Source organism: Notothenia rossii (genome assembly GCF_949606895.1).
Source record: "Notothenia rossii genome assembly, chromosome: 5".
NCBI classification, from domain to species: Eukaryota; Metazoa; Chordata; class Actinopteri; order Perciformes; family Nototheniidae; genus Notothenia; species Notothenia rossii.
This window is the reverse complement of record NC_136903.1, coordinates 62,069,210-62,087,669: the sequence shown is the minus strand read 5'-3', so window position 1 is coordinate 62,087,669 and position 18,460 is coordinate 62,069,210. Positions and strand designations below refer to the sequence as shown.

The 18,460-nt window shown below is 39.8% G+C and overlaps 1 protein-coding gene across 4 annotated transcripts in view; it reads left to right on the top strand.

Moving 5' to 3' along the window:
* LOC307039986 (plasma membrane calcium-transporting ATPase 1-like) overlaps window positions 1-18,460 on the top strand; it is a 141,757-nt gene that overhangs the window by 44,192 nt on the left and 79,105 nt on the right. The gene's annotated exons all lie outside the window — the stretch shown is intronic.

Below are 18,460 nucleotides of genomic sequence, written 5' to 3'. Positions count from 1 at the left end.
CGGATTCGCTCGGCTCCTCTCGACTGCTGCTCGGGTCTGCTCGGTCAGCTTCCGGATGAGGAAGCATTCATTCGACCAACTTACAGTAGATAACATTACAAACATTTTTAACAGGAGCCATAATAGTGTAAATAATGTTTGGAAGTTAGAACTGAATGTAATCTTTTCTACTTTTTTACATCTGGGAAGGAGGAAAGTGTTTTGACCAACAACTTAAGTATTTCTTATAGCTATGCAGGGCATGAAAGCGAGCAAACAAGAACAAACAAACAAGTGAAATGAAGAATAAAATTGAAATTGTACAATATAATATTGTGGTGGTTCATCTTATAATCAGTCTAGAGAATGCACCAGACATCTACAGTAAGACCTGGAAAAATCTAAATGTTCTAGGGGGAGTCCCCCCAAACCCTTCGTGCCATTTCGTCCGCGCGCATTTTTCAGGGCAATCTCTATTGGGCTCAGGGCCATCTGTATATTAGCTTAGATGGCCAACAGGGCCATCTCCCAAAATCCTTAATGTCATGCACTGGGTTAACGCAGGTACAGTCCAAATGAGGAGGTGCAGCACCTGAATGAATGAATGAGTGTGAGTCATTGAGCTGCTTCACATGTGATCTGCAGCTCTGGTTTTAACAACAGGGCAAACGTCAGTGATTTATAAACAGCTGTGGGAAGCAGCTTATCTCAATCTTTAAAGAGCAGCCCTATTAGCCTGACAACTTCCCCAAACATATACGACCCCCACTCCCCTGCAACTGTAGAAGCTTCCGTCTCCAAATCAGCACTCACTGTTTCTGCTGCTGTTTATCAAGAAGGAAATGTCGAGCAACAATCGGCTTCTTTTCCTTCCCTCTCAGCTTTTTCATGTTTCACAAGCTGCCATTTCTCTCATGTACAGTCCCTCCCTTTTTATAATCTGTTATTTATTACACAGCCGGCAGTTTGTACAAACAGAAACAGTCCTGAAACCTGAGTCATAGCATTCAGCAGCACTACCAACTGCAGCCAACAGCCTGAGAGGTTAGACATGTAGCTGCAGCAGGAGAAAGGAGCATCTCATGGCTCTGATGGGGGGTCGTAAATATTCAAAAGTCAAACTAAACGTATCGGAAAGGTCTTCAAATCACACATTGGCAAGCTGCAAACACATCTGTGCATGCATCTAGCATTCACACACACACACTCAAAAACATTTGACCTCCATGCCAAATTTCTCGGTTCTTTGACGCAAATCTCAGAAATAAATGTGTGTAGAGACCTATGGTAGAGACCGACAGCAGATTATAGAGCAGCTGGTCGCAGCAAATAAGATAAGAAAAAACATAATCAAAGTACAGTGCATTTGAATGAACCAAGAGAAAAACTGCTAACAACAGTAACTTCTGAGTCCTAATTTGGTTGTTTCATTTCCTCTTTGAGTTCATTGCCAGCAGTATGTGGAGGGAAAACAAAGGATGAGTCACTGGAAAATCTGACTTTTCAGAAAGACATAGTGATCGGTGTGATAGTGTTTGATTAAAGGGTTTTTATTGTGCATGGGGCTCCACCTGTCAGCTGACTCTGAACCCAGCTGCAGGTACTTCACCTGGGCCACATCAAAGCTGGGACCCCGCCCTGTGGCCCCATGGAGCTCGTTACAGTGGCAGATAATTGGGAAGGTCTCCTCTGCACAGATGCTGACGCACTTCAAAGGAGATCCCCTTCAAAGAGCACGCAGGTTAGAGTGGGAATAGGAGGAGGAACATGAATATTCTGCACAAAGAGTTTGAATCCTGAGGTAGAGAAGAACATGGAGAGGAAGGGCCCGTCTCCACAGCACCCTTTTTTCCATTGATTCCAATGAGGAGAGAGCGCACGCCAACCCTGCATTTTTTTTTTTGCTTTACGCCATTTGTGTTGCGGCCGCTCTGAGCACTTCGAATTTGAAAGGGTTTCAACTTCCTCAGAAATTGCTGGGGACGTCACTGTTGTAATTGGAGGAGAAGCTTGTTTTTGACTGTGCCTTTCAGACAAAATCTATCAAAACAAATATCAAAAACCTGTTTATTTGAGCAGATCGGCCGGCAGGTGTTGTACTTTTATCTCTGTACCAACTCTACACTTGTCCGACTGAGCAGTGAACCTCGTTTATACAAAGTGTGAGAGCCAGAATCTTCCGGTGGGTGATCTTGGTTTATGTCAAATAAATACGTGGTAACCCTAACAGATGATAAAACCCATGAGGGCAAGCGATATCTCAACACCATATCACCATGCGATATGGTATTGAGATATTGTTGTCGTAGAAACAATAAAAAAGCTTGTGGACACAGGGTTTGGGAGTGAATTATTGTAGGGAAATTATGCAGATCTGCAGATCCCAATTGTATGGATGGGGTTGAGGTCAGGCTTTTGTGTATAACAGTCAAGTACTTCCTCACTAAAATTGGTATACCTTTTTTTCCCTTATTGTGCTGGCTTTGTCCACAGCGGGCGTTTTCATGTTGAAACCGGAAAGGGCTAAACACAAACTTGGACATTGGAAGAACATTTCATTTCCTGCTGCAATATTAAAGTCACAGGGAAACGGCATTTTGTGCATCTTTATCTCCTTTCATGTGAAGTGTATCTGACTGAAACATAATCTGTGGGCGGTGTGTTTCATTGCATTTAATTGAACTGCTCAAAACTGGGCGTGGCCACAGCCTGTCAAAAGTTTAAAGAGATACAAAGCTGGGGAGGAATGTTGGCTTCAACCCATCACCCCGATTTTAGATCTGTAGGTGAAGCACAATCATTATATAATTCACGTTTAGTTTCTGTGTGTTGCTCAGCCTGCATGTCTTCCAGCTGTGTTTACTGTTGAACATGAACACAAACACACATTCACTCACATTACTATACAGGGCTCGACATCATAAATGGCCCGCTGGCCCGGAAGCACTATTTAGACACCCCGGGAATTTTACCCTTAATGTCTACCCCTGCTATACATTTTTAACACACTTCATCAATCACTGCACTTGTGGAGGACCTCATCTCCCACACACTCATCAATTTAGCAACTTTAACAGAAAATACTCATTACATTTCAAAAAAGGAATGGTTTGCAGTGCGTCTAATGTTGCCAGTATCTAAATGTTGTGGCGTTTGTTGCTGCAAAGCTGAGCAGCGTTTACAGTAAACGTTCCTCTGGTGGTGAGTTCAGAACTGGGAACTCCTGCTGAGTCATCGTAGTCATTGAAAACAAACAATTAACCTGTTTTTGCTCAAGATAGCATCTGGATCATCAGTTTTTTCCCACCGTTTCCTACACGGAACGTCCATTCATTTTCCCCTCAGTCTCCAATCGGACATATTGTCTGTTTTAATATGTTTTAATGTGCCAATTCACAAGTCCAAGTCACTCGAGTCACCACTCTTCGAGTCCAAGTCCGAGTCACCTAGAGAGAGTCGTAGTCGAGTCCAATGAGTGTCTGAGTCGAGTCCGAGTCATCATTACCTGTGTTCAAGTCCGAGTCACCCAAGGAGTGTCCGAGTCGAGTCCGAGTCATCATTACCTGTGTCCGAGTCCTAGTCCGAGTCACCCAAGAAGAGTCCAAGTCAAGTCCGAGTCACAAGTCTTTATGTATTAACCTTCGTGGATATATGTGTTGAAATGTAGCTGCTCCTCTACATTCCTTTTATCCTGTGATGTTATTATAATGTGGCTATTGAACTGCTGTAAAGCAAGTTTGGCTACAATTCTTGTAATAGGTGCTATACAAACATAAAGCTTATTACTAATATTATTATTATTATTTTTATTATTGTAAATTACCTTTAATATGTCTAACTATATTTAAGGCGAGACACGGCAGGCAAAAACATCGTTTTTCAAGCACTGGTCAATTTTGAGATTTTGTGCTATTTTGATTCTATAACATGTTTTCTTTCAGGCTTTTGGAAGGAAAACGTACAAAATACACATTTAAGTGTTTATTTTACTATAGTTTGTCTATTTGCGTCAGTAGATTTCTCCTAAATTCACCAAAAGTTAGCATTCTAACGTAACATAAAGTACCGCGACCGCTGTGTGCACCATGTCATCAGAGATATCGTTGGAAAGCTGTGTCTCTCCTGCACAATCTCATCGGATCCAAATATGGTATTTTCCTTTGTATCAGCAACCAATCGTGAAAGTACAAAGGGGTCTTAAACCAAGAAACAAAATCTCATTGGCTGGTGTCAATTTCTGACAACGTGATTCGTTCAGATACGTCACGTGGTGTGCTAAAACACTTCCTGGTTAGCTTTCCGCTAGAAATTGAAATCTCAAAATGGACAAAAGAACGGCGAAAAAAACGTTTACAGAGAAGACGACAACAATTGTCACTTGCACGAAGCAAGTTTATACAAAAAACAAATGACCCCAAACATGAAATACCTTCACGGAGTGCGTCGATGCGCAAGCTGTCATCCAAAGAACAGGAGGGTTTAGCTAGCGCCTCACGGCAATCTTTAAAGGTCGTTTTCTTAAAATGAGTTTTTTCTCCTACTCTGAGTTCGAAATGTCAACTTCAGTAGCACGTAGATACACAAAACCTTCCAGTTATATTCCTATCAATATTATGAAGGCTTTTACCGAAGGGTTTGTTCATATATCATTCATAGCCTGAATTATACAACATTGTATACCTAAAAACATGGCGAAAATTGATATTTTAGGGCTGTTGACAGTATTTTCTGATTTATGGAGTGATAAAAAGAGATATCCAATATCCCTTCTGTAAAAGCCTTAGATACTAATATAAATACAAAATGAAACAAGAATTTTGAACCTGGCTTTATCCAAAGTTCAGATTTCGATTCCTGAAATGTGTTAAAATATGCACACATTTAATGAGATAATGGCTAATTTGCCTATTTAACCATGCTATTTCAGAAAACCTGTGATACAAAAAACAATTGCCTTATTGTAAGTAATTAACTGGAGATATTTCTAGCTGATACCTTTAAGTTAAAAACAATTACCCTATTACCCATCACTTAGAGAGTCTGACCATCATTCAGCCGGGGACGCCCCAGAAAGCACATGGCTACTTAGCATGCAAAATGATGACATTCTGCATGTTAAGTAGCCATGTGTGAATCTTTATTTATTGAGTAGATCACGTTACTCTGATGATAGTATTCAAGACAGCCTATATATCTGAACTCGATCCTTAGAGTAATGTGTTACGGAGCCTTCTCTTCAATATTTTTTCCACATAACGAGCATTTTGCGCTGCTCTTCCCCAATGTGGAAGCAGAATGTGTGAAAGCATACAGCACGATGTGGGGTGTGTCTCTAGACATCTTTAGACTGGAATAGCGGGGCCCAGTACATGAACTCGCCTCGCAGGTGCACACGCCAGGTTAGAGAACATCAGACTCCAGAGAAAACATGCTCGAGTCCAAGTCAGAGCGTCAATGTACAAGACGAGTCCGAGTCATCGTGGGGGGAAAAATTCACGAGTCAGATTCGAAGTCATCGTGCTCGAGAATTCACAAGTCCAAGTCCAAGTCATCGTGCTCGAGAATTCACAAGTCCGAGTCCAAGTCATCGTGCTCGAGAATTCACAAGTCCAAGTCATAGTGCACGAGAATTCACTAGTCCGAGTCGCGTAAATCAGTGCGAAAGGTCGAGTCACGAGTCTCGAAAATCGGCACTCGAATCCGACTCATCGTACTCCATCTCTGGTCTCTAACCAATAAGCAGCGATTTATCGTCAATGTTATGTCATTTTCAGGATTTTTTAGTTAGCATAGGTTTGTAGCTTATATCTCATAAATAAGACGATTCCGTTTTGATGTCCTGTAAAGCTGCAGCCATCTCAACTACACTTTCACTCCAAAGTTAATTATTATTATTATTTTGAATAATGTTTAATCAATTTTAAATCACAGCAGAAAAATTCATAGTTTTGATTTTGAAAATGAATTACTGACTATGGTCATTACAAAAATAAAAATTCAGCCACACCTAATGGCTTCCCTCAGTGGACGAAGTTTGCTCAGTTGATATGGTGGTGGTTCAGTGGTTGTTAAATGACCGAAGTATGGTATTTTGGTAATAACAGGTGTTTATATATTTAAGTAAGAGCTCATGAAATCCCATGGTATGATTATCTCACAGTTAAGAGGCCTTTATTAGGTCGATGCAAATGTAATTTGGTTTGCATCAAGTCAACAAAAATCCAGTTGCATTACCATTATTTGATAATAATCAGTATTATCACCAGACATGGACATATTCTGCACTATTTGTCCAGTGGAGGAGTTTACATATTGCAGAAGGCAATATAACAAACAGTAACAGCCACAGTGAGATGAAAATGGCTTTAGGCTCCAACTTTTATTTGTGACTAGAAAACCTCCATCCCATCATTGAGATAAAGTACTTGGCTCGACTGCAGCGTGACTACCTCCCCTACTATAGAAAACCCTAATGCACAATACTGTTCAATGAAAAGCACAAACATTAAAGGGACACGGGGCTCTAAATCTTTCCGTCCCGCTGTGAGTTTTCCTTCATCTGCTGCGACAATGGAGGCTTTATCTGACTGCTCCTCCTGAACATTCACACCTGGGGACTGACCAGTGTCTGATGTGCCTGCCCAACACACACAATCACTCACACAAAGAGGTCTTTTTCAGTGCATTTGTATGATCAGTATGGATCAGGATTCTGCAGTGAAGGCTTAGCTTCAGGCTGTAAATAGGATTATTAAATCTCTGGACGTCCTCCAGATGTTGCTGCTCTGCTCCGTTCGGATCTGTCTTCTCCCCGATGCTTTTCTTTGGTTTAATACGACATGAAGGACGCGTCCTCTATGCCGCCGTCTCCTATGTCCTTCTGAGTTTATTAGCAATTCTCCACCTCTTTGTCTCGATGCCTTCAGCCATTCCACTTTATCTGATAAAGGGAATCGCTGTAAACAGGCACTCAAGTGCCTAACAAATACTTTCATCATCTACTAATTTGATGATGACTTTCTTTATTAATCAAGTCATCATTTGATCTTTAAAATCCAAGATAAATTGTGAAAATGTTAATTACAAATTTGCCAAACTCTAGTTGACATATTATAATGTATAGCTTTGTCCAACACAAAGTCCAAAACCCAAGGTTATTCAGTTTCCTGAAATATAAAAACAAGAATACCAGCACCAACTAGTTTAGAATATTGGTGATATATGACTCTACTTCTAGTGTTGACTGATATTTGGAATGGTTGACAATTATTTATTTCTGCCATTTTTCTTATCGATTAATACATCTTTTCAGCTCTCAGTTATATTGCTTTGTTTTAAATGTCAAAATATGCCATTTTAAAATGTTAAAAAGTGCGCTCAATATTGTAATGCATCCCACGCTGTGAGCATTCCCCATTTCTATGTTCCTATGTACCCCAGTCAGACTGCTACTTCCATTACTTGTATTGTTAAATCCTTAAAATATAGGATAGCGACTAGATACTCCCACAGAAGCTTCAGGGGAAATACACGGTTTAAACTAGACTCACTTAATGGTAAACGAGTAAGTTGATTTTTGAAAACACTGGCGAAGGAAGTAAATTCCACTAGTCAAAACAGGATGGGCTTGGTAGTGCCAGTGCAAACCTCAAGGACTTGATATAATCTCAATGAGACCAAGATATTTGCCTTACTTTACTACTTACTTTTACCTTTTTATATTGACTATTTCTTCTGTGGCAACGTTTTTCATAGGTATTTACAATTACATTTTAGCAACCATTTGTTTAAGTGTTTTGGGTATGCTTTTTGTTTCCTGAAGCTGTCTAACCCTTATCTTTCATGCATGTGTTTTCATGGGTACAGCATTAGAAGCCCTATTCACATTTCTGAGTGTATCTTGAACATTGATTTTCTGCCTAGGCGTTTTCACACGTTCTTGGCGTGTCCAACTGGTGCGGTCATGAAGTTTAGTATGTGGACTGTGCGTGCGGACATGAGCAGATGAATGAATGTGTTACTCTTGGACTGGGATTCGTTCATATGCTTTTAATGTCTGAAGACAGAGCTTGCCGTAGTTTGATGCTCTGAGCAGGAATGGGAAAAGACTAAAGAATAGAGGACTAACACACACACACACACACACACACACACACACACACACACACACACACACACACACACACACACACACACACACACACACACACACACACACACACACACACACACACACACACACACACACGTACAATGGACTGTGGGGCCTCAGGTTGTGTAAACTGTCCAGTCATCCAGCCAGTCAGACAGGAATCCCAGGTATGAGCTTTCAACATGGAACCAAAGACTGAGTGGACCGTGTTTTAACACAGCAATGAGGACATCTGTTTTTAGATGCCTGTCACTTGTCTGTCAATTCTGTTTTTGCAGTTTAATCCATTTGGAAAGGTGATAGTGATGATGATGGTCTTGCTGTTAGTTTGCACACCCCACTGGTAGTTTAAAGCATTGGATTTATGTTCTGCCTAACTCGATGTTTGCTGTTGTCGTAGGGTAAAAATTACCGTTGTTGTTCAGTTGGTAAAGCCCACCCCTTCTCACCTCTGATTGGACAGTAGATGCGGTGATGAAAAGCATTTATCTGCTTGAAGATCAATTCTGTGCTCACAATGCAAAAGCCCAAAAATGATTGAAACCCAAAGAAAACACAGAAAGGTTTGGAGCCTTTGAGTTGATACTATAAGTTTGACTGATGATGGAAAATGAAGAGTTCTTGTGCAAAAATAGATAAAAGACATTCTGAAAATACATTTACCTAGCAGTTTGATTAATATTACCTGAATTCAGTAAATCCTGTTTTGGCAAAAAACCCGCTTCAAACGGTCTTTAAGCTCAAACCTTAATACCTAATGTACAAATCTCTGCTCATATTTGCTTTTGTGTAAGCACTCAGACGAGTATTTGCATATATTTGCAACCTTCAGTTCATGTTTGCAGACATCAGGTGGAGAGATTTAATAATTCACACAGCTCTCACTTTCATCACTCATCATCAGTATTGTGTATCCCAGTGAGAGCGCTTGACGAAACATTAATTGTTGACACCAGCTGAACCCTGATCAACAGCAGCTCCTCAGTGTTCAGTAATGTTCAGGTTATCAACCAATCAGGATGCAAAGAGTCTTTGATATATCACCAAAATGAGCTCACGCCTGATCCAAAGTGGATCACACGCTCCCACCTATTTTTCATTTACATAACATATTCAACATCAATGTCATTTAATCCCATACAGACGGTTAATTTGTTAGATTGTACAAGTTATCTTTATTTCGTATCTTATCTTGGATCTTAGAAATAGACTATATGACTAGGGATGTCCCGATCACCTTTTTTTGCTCCCGATCCGATTCCGATTACTTGATTTTGACAATTTGCCGATACCGATTTTTCCCGATCCGATCTTTATGCAATGCATTAAGAGAAAAAAAAGTATTCAAGTTGTCCCTTAAGGTTATTTTTAATTTAAATTGGATATTCTATCCAACATGGATATTGCTTCTTTCTTTCACAGCAGCATTGGATCAGTTCAGTTGTGCAGCATTGGATCAAAACAAAATAAAGCTTTCAGTACTCGTTAGCTTACTGCTACAATTAGACACTGCGCCCTGCCCACTCTGTTGCCAGATTTGAGAGAAATAAGCAACCAGGTCTATGAAGACAAGCCCCAAAGAAGCAACACATACATGATGTTCTGTAATTTGAAACCAAAACTAAGGCCTCAGGATGACTTTAAGACTTGAACATGGTCATTTTGTTTTGTAACATTGAATAAAAATTTTTTTTAGAAGTATTAAAAAAAAAATAATAATAAAAAAAAAATCCCGATCCCCGATTTTTTTTCTCCCGATTCCGATCTTTTGAAAATCACGTGATCGGCTCCGATCCCCGATCACGTGATCGGATCGGGACATCTCTATATATGACATCTTAGTTTCATTGAGCCATTCCAAGACACGTATCTATTCGAATATTCAGATCCACACATTCAGACCAATTTATTTTGCGGGTTGTAAACCTTGCCATCCATATTATTATTTTTTAATAAAGTTCTCTGGGTTTGGATGGAGTTTGAAAAAAAAAAACAGCTGCACTACGTGCCCAGTGAGGGTTAAGGGGCTAAGAGAACGGGTTACATTTAACAAAGAGACAAACAGGAAACTGGCAGCGAGTCCACACTAGTACTGTTTCCTGCGATGACGTGTGTGTGTGTGTGTGTGTGTGTGTGTGTGTGTGTGTGTGTGTGTGTGTGTGTGTGTGTGTGTGTGTGTGTGTGTGTGTGTGTGTGTGTGTGTGTGTGTGTGTGTGTGTGTGTGTGTGTGTGTGTGTGTGTGTGTGTGTGTGTGTGTGTGTGTGTGTGTGTGTGTGTGTGTGTGTGTGTGTGTGTGTGTGTGTGTGTGTGTGTGTGTGTGTGTGTGTGTGTGTGTGTGGTTGCATACCAGACCTCAGCCTCTCTCTGCAGTGTGGGGATTTCCTTTTTCCACCCTGGTCACATGACTGCAGATATGGGTGTGGTCTCCTGCATTCCTGGCCCCTCTCGCTCTCTTGTTACTCTGTCTGGCGTGCTGCGACACTTTCTCTCTCTCACACAGTCACTTACACACACACACACAGACACACACACATACACACCGTTGTCTAGACCAAAACACACTCACCAGCTCGATGTTGGGTGTTTGACGTGCCCTGTGTGTGTGTGTGTGTGTGTGTGTGTGTGTGTGTGTGTGTGTGTGTGTGTGTGTGTGTGTGTGTGTGTGTGTGTGTGTGTGTGTGTGTGTGTGTGTGTGTGTGTGTGTGTGTGTGTGTGTGTGTGTGTGTGTGTGTGTGTGTGTGTGTGTGTGTGTGTGTGTGTGTGTGTTCTATTACTGGGTGCAACAAGAAAGAAAAAAGTTCCTCTCCATGGGGAAGGTGTGGTCAGCAGAAAGTTTGCATATTGAGTGAGTGTGTGTTTCTGTGTAGGAGGAGGGAGGTGCAGGCTGCTGCTTTAGTATGCAGAGCAGGTGTGTCTGCAGAGGCAGAGAGGAGGGAGGAGAACAGCAGCTGAAAAGGGGACGGTCTGATGGAAGATAATGAAGAACAAAACCTTTTCATGAACTGAAACTGATTGTGATTTTTGTCATTCATGTTTAAAAGAAAAAAATGAGTCTGAGACAAGAACATGTCACTGGCTGCAGACAAAATATTATCTTTGTTCCGATCAATATTCAAAAGTTATAGTTACCACAAAATGAAAAGGACTAGAAAAGGGCCATTGAAATTAAACTGCACATAGATAAGTCTGATAGAATTTCCTAAAGTCTTAACCTGGCAGGAGGAGGGAGTGACCTCGTTTAGAAAGATTGTTTGTTCATGTGCCTGTTTTATAACCGCATGATGACATAGAACACGCCACTGAAGGTAGGACGCTGATTGTAAAGACAGTGATTAGTGACAGTCGAGTGTTTGACAAGAGGCAGTATGTTTTACAACCCTATGGAATGCTATTGTTAGCCTGAACGCTAGCTCACATAGTTACAACCCCAACCAGCCTGAACCCGTGACCCTGCACCAAACAACATTAACTGCGGTCCCACATACTTTACAAAATAAAATGTCAAACTGATCAGCTCTTTTTTTTTTTATCAGATTACCAAATAGTGCCGACCTGGTGGTCGGTCAGTGGATTGGTTGGTCAAAATTGCTGGTGTTACGTTTGTAAGGCCATGCATCCCTAAGCCCATTTTATTGTTGAATATCCCAGTCGCTTGGTTTTTTGGTGCACTGTTTTCTTCAGTGGCTTTGGATGTCTGCTTGCTGTATACAGAATATTCTCCATCGTAAAAGGTTCTGTTTAAGGTAGAGTACATAATATGGCTCTGGATGCAGGGAAGTCTGAACCACATATAGAGAACTGACGGTCGGCCCTTCTACAAAACAGTAGTAGGGCTGAACGATTAATCGATTTTAAATCGAAATCGCGATTTTAAATGATGCAATCATCAAATCACAAAGCCTGCGATTTTTTTTGTTCTTCTTGTGTGTCAGTCATCCACACCAATCAGAAGTGCTGTGCTCCACATGTACCAGTCATTGTTAACCAATCCAAAGTGGCCCATGATAGAAGGTGATAGACAGATTGCTCCAATCACCTGCCAAGTACTTTTGAACTACTTTTCCAAATGGCTTCCAATGGAGCTTTCCTAGATGGTTTGGTGAAACAAACCATCTGAGTCAGGTTAGTAATGCTCCATCACATGTTTTACATCTATTACAGGGTGAATCTTAAACTGAAGCTCTACTTTAAAGCCACCCAACGGAAGTTTCATGTAAGTTTAGTTCTTTCACTCTAGCTCACCCGCAGGGGTGCTAGAGACGGGAGGATGTTGATACGACCTTCCTAGCCGGAGTTATGGCCGCATTTTACAATAAACTTCCGTTGGGTCGCTTAAAAAAATATATATCGCAAATCGAATCGCAATATCTGTCAGAAAAATCGCAATTAGATTATTTCCCCAAATCGTGCAGCCCTAAACAGTAGTATTGAGTTTCCCTCCGTTGTTGTTAATGTTTAGATCTGCTTGTGTTGGTTGGTCTTTTTGGTTTTTTCGCCACCCTTGATGAAATAATCGCAATTAGTTATTTTTTTCCAAATCCTGCAACCATGGTTTGAACCAAATATGAAAAACCTTCGACCCTCAGTTGAAATACACTGCTCTCCGATTGCCAATTATTAAAATTAACACATAAAATGGAACGGACTCAGCTGTTATGAAGTGTGGAGCTCCAGTCACATGATAACTGGAGGGGGATATTGACTCAGGTCTCTACTCTAAGATGCTATTGGATGGATCCGTTTTTAATATTGGATTATGATAACAGCTGATTGATACTGTCCATGAGAGAATTTTGGCACTGTTAATGAAAGCAAAACCCCTTTTTAAAATGTTTTTATGAAGCTAATGCTGCTGTGTTTATACTTTATGCATCAGATTGCCTAATATTAACAACATGATGGATGTGATGGTGGCAAGTGTGAGTCACTGTGCTTCTTGGTTTAGTTTAAGCAAATGTAATCCTTGAAAGCAAACCCTGCACTCTGCCAAAACACACATCAGTTCCTTACTAAGGCGGATTATTCATTACGTGCCTTTCTCCGATCTATTTAAAGGTGTTTTTCAAAAGATTTATATCGCAAGTGAAACACCAAAACACTTAAATGTAATATCTTCTTCTCCTTCGACTTTACCGCCAGCCTCTGCTCAGCGTTTATGTTGCAGCATGGAAGGAAAATCCAAGGACAATAAACATCCACAACTCATAAACATGGGGATCTTTCCATTTCTACATGATATGATCACAGCATGAGACGGGGTGTCTGTGGGTTTTGTTGTAAAACAAAATGTGAAATGTTTAAACCACACAACACAAATGATGTTGAAAATAAATCTGTTCCGCTCGGCCTTTTTTATTGGCCATTTTCTGCACACACACTCATTGGATGGGCTCTTGTATCCCCCACACACACAAATACACAATCAAGTGGCTGGGAACATGGTAGCTACAGCATAATTTCATCTGGATTCAATAACAAACAGATAAAACGGACAAAGAACAGACACACTGGCTCTCAGGCACTCAGACGCATACACTGAAACTCTGCTCGCCTTATGGCACAGATGCCCCATCTATATATAGAGGCAGCTAAAGACATGACATCACTTCCTGTCTGGCTTATGTAACTCTGAACAGTTTCTCATTAAGGCTTTCTTTAAGGTATCTCTGAACGAATGGTGCTGATGATGTGGCTCCAACTTGCTGATACGATAATACTTTATTGTCAATTTCGTAAACTATTTAAGAAAATAAATAATCAAACAGACATTGAACATAACATCACCATCCCTGCAGACTGTATTTACGAGACCCTTTAACAATCATTTCATCTTTTTTTATATTTAGGATTCAACTTATGATTAACTGCAGTGTTGAACACAATGACATCCAGAATTGTTGTTCTTCACCAGTGAGATTCCAATTAGTAATGATGTTTTTTTTAAATTAAAAAATATATATTTGAACACACATTTGAAAATCAGGGCCTTAATTGATAGAGACAGACACATCTCAAACAGAGATTTACAGGTGCCCTTGTATGCTTTTGGCGGTTTTCCCTTTTCTGTAGTGGGTTATATAGGTCTTTTTGTGCATGTAAATGGTCTGCTAAGGTTAGAAGAGGCGCTGCAGCACAGGCAGTAGGAGAAAAATAAAGCAGTTTTTAAACATTTAAGCATGTCACAGTAGAGGCACAAAATGTAAATGTAAACCTGTACATTTGCATAATAAAGCCCCTTTTAATATTACAATAAAATCCCATCTATACATTTTAACATATATATTTTGATCTAGGATTGAAGTCCTTTTTTTAATTGACATAGCATTTTACCTATATTAAAATCCATAACATCCTACAAACTATTTTTTTAGTTGACTCAGCTCCCAACATGAACATTTTAAGGAGATTTCTTTTTAAATAGGTAATTATTTAACAGCATGTTAGCCTGACTGAGTTAACTCTCATTTGAAAAATGTGTCCTTTATCTAAGTGACTGTAATGCAGCTGGATGACAGCACCATCAACGCTAGTGTTTACAGGATTACAAACCCAGTTTTACAGCAAAAGAGTTTAAAGATGGAAAACGATTAAACAGGAAGCAGCTTCTTCAGTATGCGATTAAGATCAGCTGTCTCGTGCCTTTACAAATAAATTCCCCTCTTTCTCTATTGAACATGCATTATATCTTCTTCTAATGCTACGTGTCAAGCAAAGTGCTTTGTAACTGGCAGAGTCAGTGGAGCATGTTATGAGTGTGTGTGTGCGTGTGTTCTCATTATTCTGCGTTAATCAAACATTTGCTCGTTAAACAGCCATTGAGCCGTGTGTGTGTGTGTGTGTGTGTGTGTGTGTGTGTGTGTGTGATCAGGTGTGTGATCAGGTGTGTCATCAAGGTCTAAAGCTAGGAATGCTAACCTTTGGACTAAAGTAGGTGTGGTGGTTAAGAAACTAAGTGTGTGTGGGGATTATGTTGTAATACTCCACCCAATACATGCAACTTGTGTCGTTCTTTCTTCCATAATCCTCCCAACTTCTTCTTCTACACTTCTTCTCACAGCTCACAGTAGGTATAAGATTTTAATATTGCGGTCCATAAATATCACGGTGAATGGTCATATTACTATTAAACAATGACATACAACTATTGCATAAAGGTTAGATATATAATATTATTGTCCAACTTAGTAGAAATGTGTCTTTCACTTCTCCCAAGTACAGTAAAAGTACATACAATACACCATTAAAATAAACAGTAACACAGAGGTTAGTTTATTAGTTCATAATTAATTTATTATGAATTATACCAGCTTCATCAGGAATGTGACAAAGTGCTTCAGAAGCAAGCAAGGCCATAAAAATGAAACAAACAATAAAATATACCAGACCTTTAAGGGGCCCGAAAATGCTTATTTTCAGGTTCATATTTGTATGTTGTTCCTCTACTGTGACATGCCTCCATTCTTTAATGTTCAAAAACCAGAGCCCAGGCTGCTCTGATTGGTTAGCTGGCCAGCTCTGTTGTAATTGGTCAACTGCTTAGAGATGTCCCGTCCCTTAGCTTATCACGTACAATGTGTTGGAGCGCTAGCCAATAGAAGCAGGAGTGTTACATAGTGATGTCACCATGTTCCAGAAGTAAACAAAGGAGTCCAATGGAGGTGTTGTTAGGCAGGTGGGGGAGTGTGTGGGAGAGGAACTCCCTCTGGAGGGAACACAGGGATGTTAGCCTTTGCAGACCATTTACATTTACACTTAAACCTATTATATATAACACATTACAGGAAAGGGAAAAGCCCAAAAAGCAGAATGGAGCCTCTTTAAAATATGAAAGTGAGCTGCTTGTTTAAAGCTCAACAGAGATTGAAGATTTTTTAAAGATTTTTCTGATATATATATATATATATATTCATATTCTGACGTGTTTTGGGTGGTAATAGCTGCTTAAGAACCAGACAATCCGGCACACTCATACTTACTTCATTAAGCAGAGGACATGGATTAAATGATACTGCTCAGAGTTTATGATCCACTCCATATCAACATCTTAAAGTGCTTTCTGTCAGGTATTAATAAGGAAGAAGACAGAACGTTAAAACATTCCTAGCAATGGACCTCAGCACAGTTCTCCTCAGCTCTTACAAGCTACTAGAACCACTCACCCGTCTCCACGTTACCATCAACATGACCACAGCCAGGGTTTAGTGCTGACCCCGGAGCAACGATGTTAAGTCAGGTCATGTCATTGTCAGTCATGTATAATGCATTTCCTCTCACTTTACGTTACGACTGAGCACCCGTACAGTAGCCTCGCTTCAGTAGGTCGACTACAACTTCTTACTGTGACGTACTCCAAAACAGTTTTGCTCTATTATCTATCGTCCTTTTTTAAATGTTATCAAATGTTTTAAATCTCAAACATTTTATTCTTCTGATATGTTTTTGTTTGAAAGCTTTCTTGCCTCATCTAGTATTCGATCAGTCAAGGCAAGAGTAGATACAGCTAAACCAACAGTCAGATTTTCTACTTCTATAGCGACTACTTTGTCCTTTTTGTTCGGTAGAAAGGCATCTTGAACTGGCCTTAGCAAAATACAACTACTGAAGAGCAGGAGCACCGTGTTGTGTTGGCGCAATTCAGTATTACAGTATACAGTAGATAGCTGTGTTCATTAAAGCTGCAAACTGGTACAGTATTCTATTATTTAATACTAAAACAAATGTGTTGGATTAGGTCGTATGATATTTGCTTCCAAAATGTAGTGGAGTAGGAGTAAAAATATTTCATTTACTAAAAATGTACTCCACTACTCAAATTGTTCTTAATAAGTAGACTACTAATATTCTACTTCTAAACTTGAACATTAGCACATAAGTGTTGGTTTTTCAGTTTAATAATTTCAGAAAAAATGTGTTAAAAGAAGGCAAAATAAATCAGATGAAACAGCTGTTAAGTTCTTATTTAATTATTAGTATTCACACAGTACAATCAATATTCCCATTAATGATAACCTAACCAATTATGTTGCCTTAATGTTAATCCCATTCATTGATGTAGAAATATGTACTTTTTTTAATGAAATGTTTGCACACTCCATGCAAATAATTCGTAGTTAAATATTTTTACAATCAAGCAATCTCATTATCTATAATTAAGAAGATTCATTTCAACGACATCACCAACTATCTGTGTAAAATAACTTACAAAAGACATTAACGTGGTGATGTCTGTGGGCAATGTATTTCTGTCATAGTAATGAATCCACTTCTGATCAATGAACATGCCCATAATTAGTGAACACTGAGACGGCATTTGTTGTCCTGCTCTGTAAAAGATCACACACACACACACACACACACACACACACACATACACATACACATACACATACACATACACATACACATACACACACACAATCATAACAACAACAAATATAAAAGACAGACTCTCTGCCGAAGTTGGCTCTTCATGGCTATTTTTCAAATCACCAGAACCCTGTTTAGGGTCTTTAACAGAAAACAATCGTAAATTATTAAAGAAACAATAAATCTGCTGTTATGGAAAAACTGACACTAAATGATCCTGTGCTGAATTTACCTGATTATCACTGAAAAAGCAAACACGCATGTGCTGAATGGACATTCAGTTCCTGCGTTTATGTCTTGTTTATCGAGTCTATTTAATGAAAAGTTAATGAGTCCTGATTGTAGTTCCTGATTTAGTTCTGGGGTTTAGTTCCTGAGGGAGATACAGCAGACTGTCTCCCAGACACATGGAGGCTCTGAGACGGAAACAGTGGAACAAACCAACAAAACCCATTAGTGATTAAAGTGACGGCCCCGGATGATTTCTGATTAATAATATATACTTTTAAGTTGCTTGCCTGTATTTCCACAAGTGTCAATATCTGTGAATTAATAATTTGAGTGCCAGGTTTCAGAGGAAATGAATACCACATTATAGGACTGGACAACAGAGTTACTGAATCCTGTACTGCGTTTTATCAATCTAGAATGTTTTGATTTGAGTTTCCGAGTGTTGGAGATGTTTTCCACAGAGATTTCTGCCTTCTCTCAAATATAACCGAACTAGATGGCACTCCACTTGGGTTGGGATGAAAAATACTTTTACATAGCTGTCTCTTTCCAAAAGTCATGACCCGGCTACTTCTGGGTTACTTCTCACCAGTTTCCTACGACCACATTGATGTCTCAGCATTGCTGGGGCGGTTGGAACAGATGAATAAGGACATGTGCTGTGTGGAAAAAACGCTCGAAGCTCAAACTGATGCCTGTGAGGGTCTGCGGGTGACGGCCATGGCCATCGAT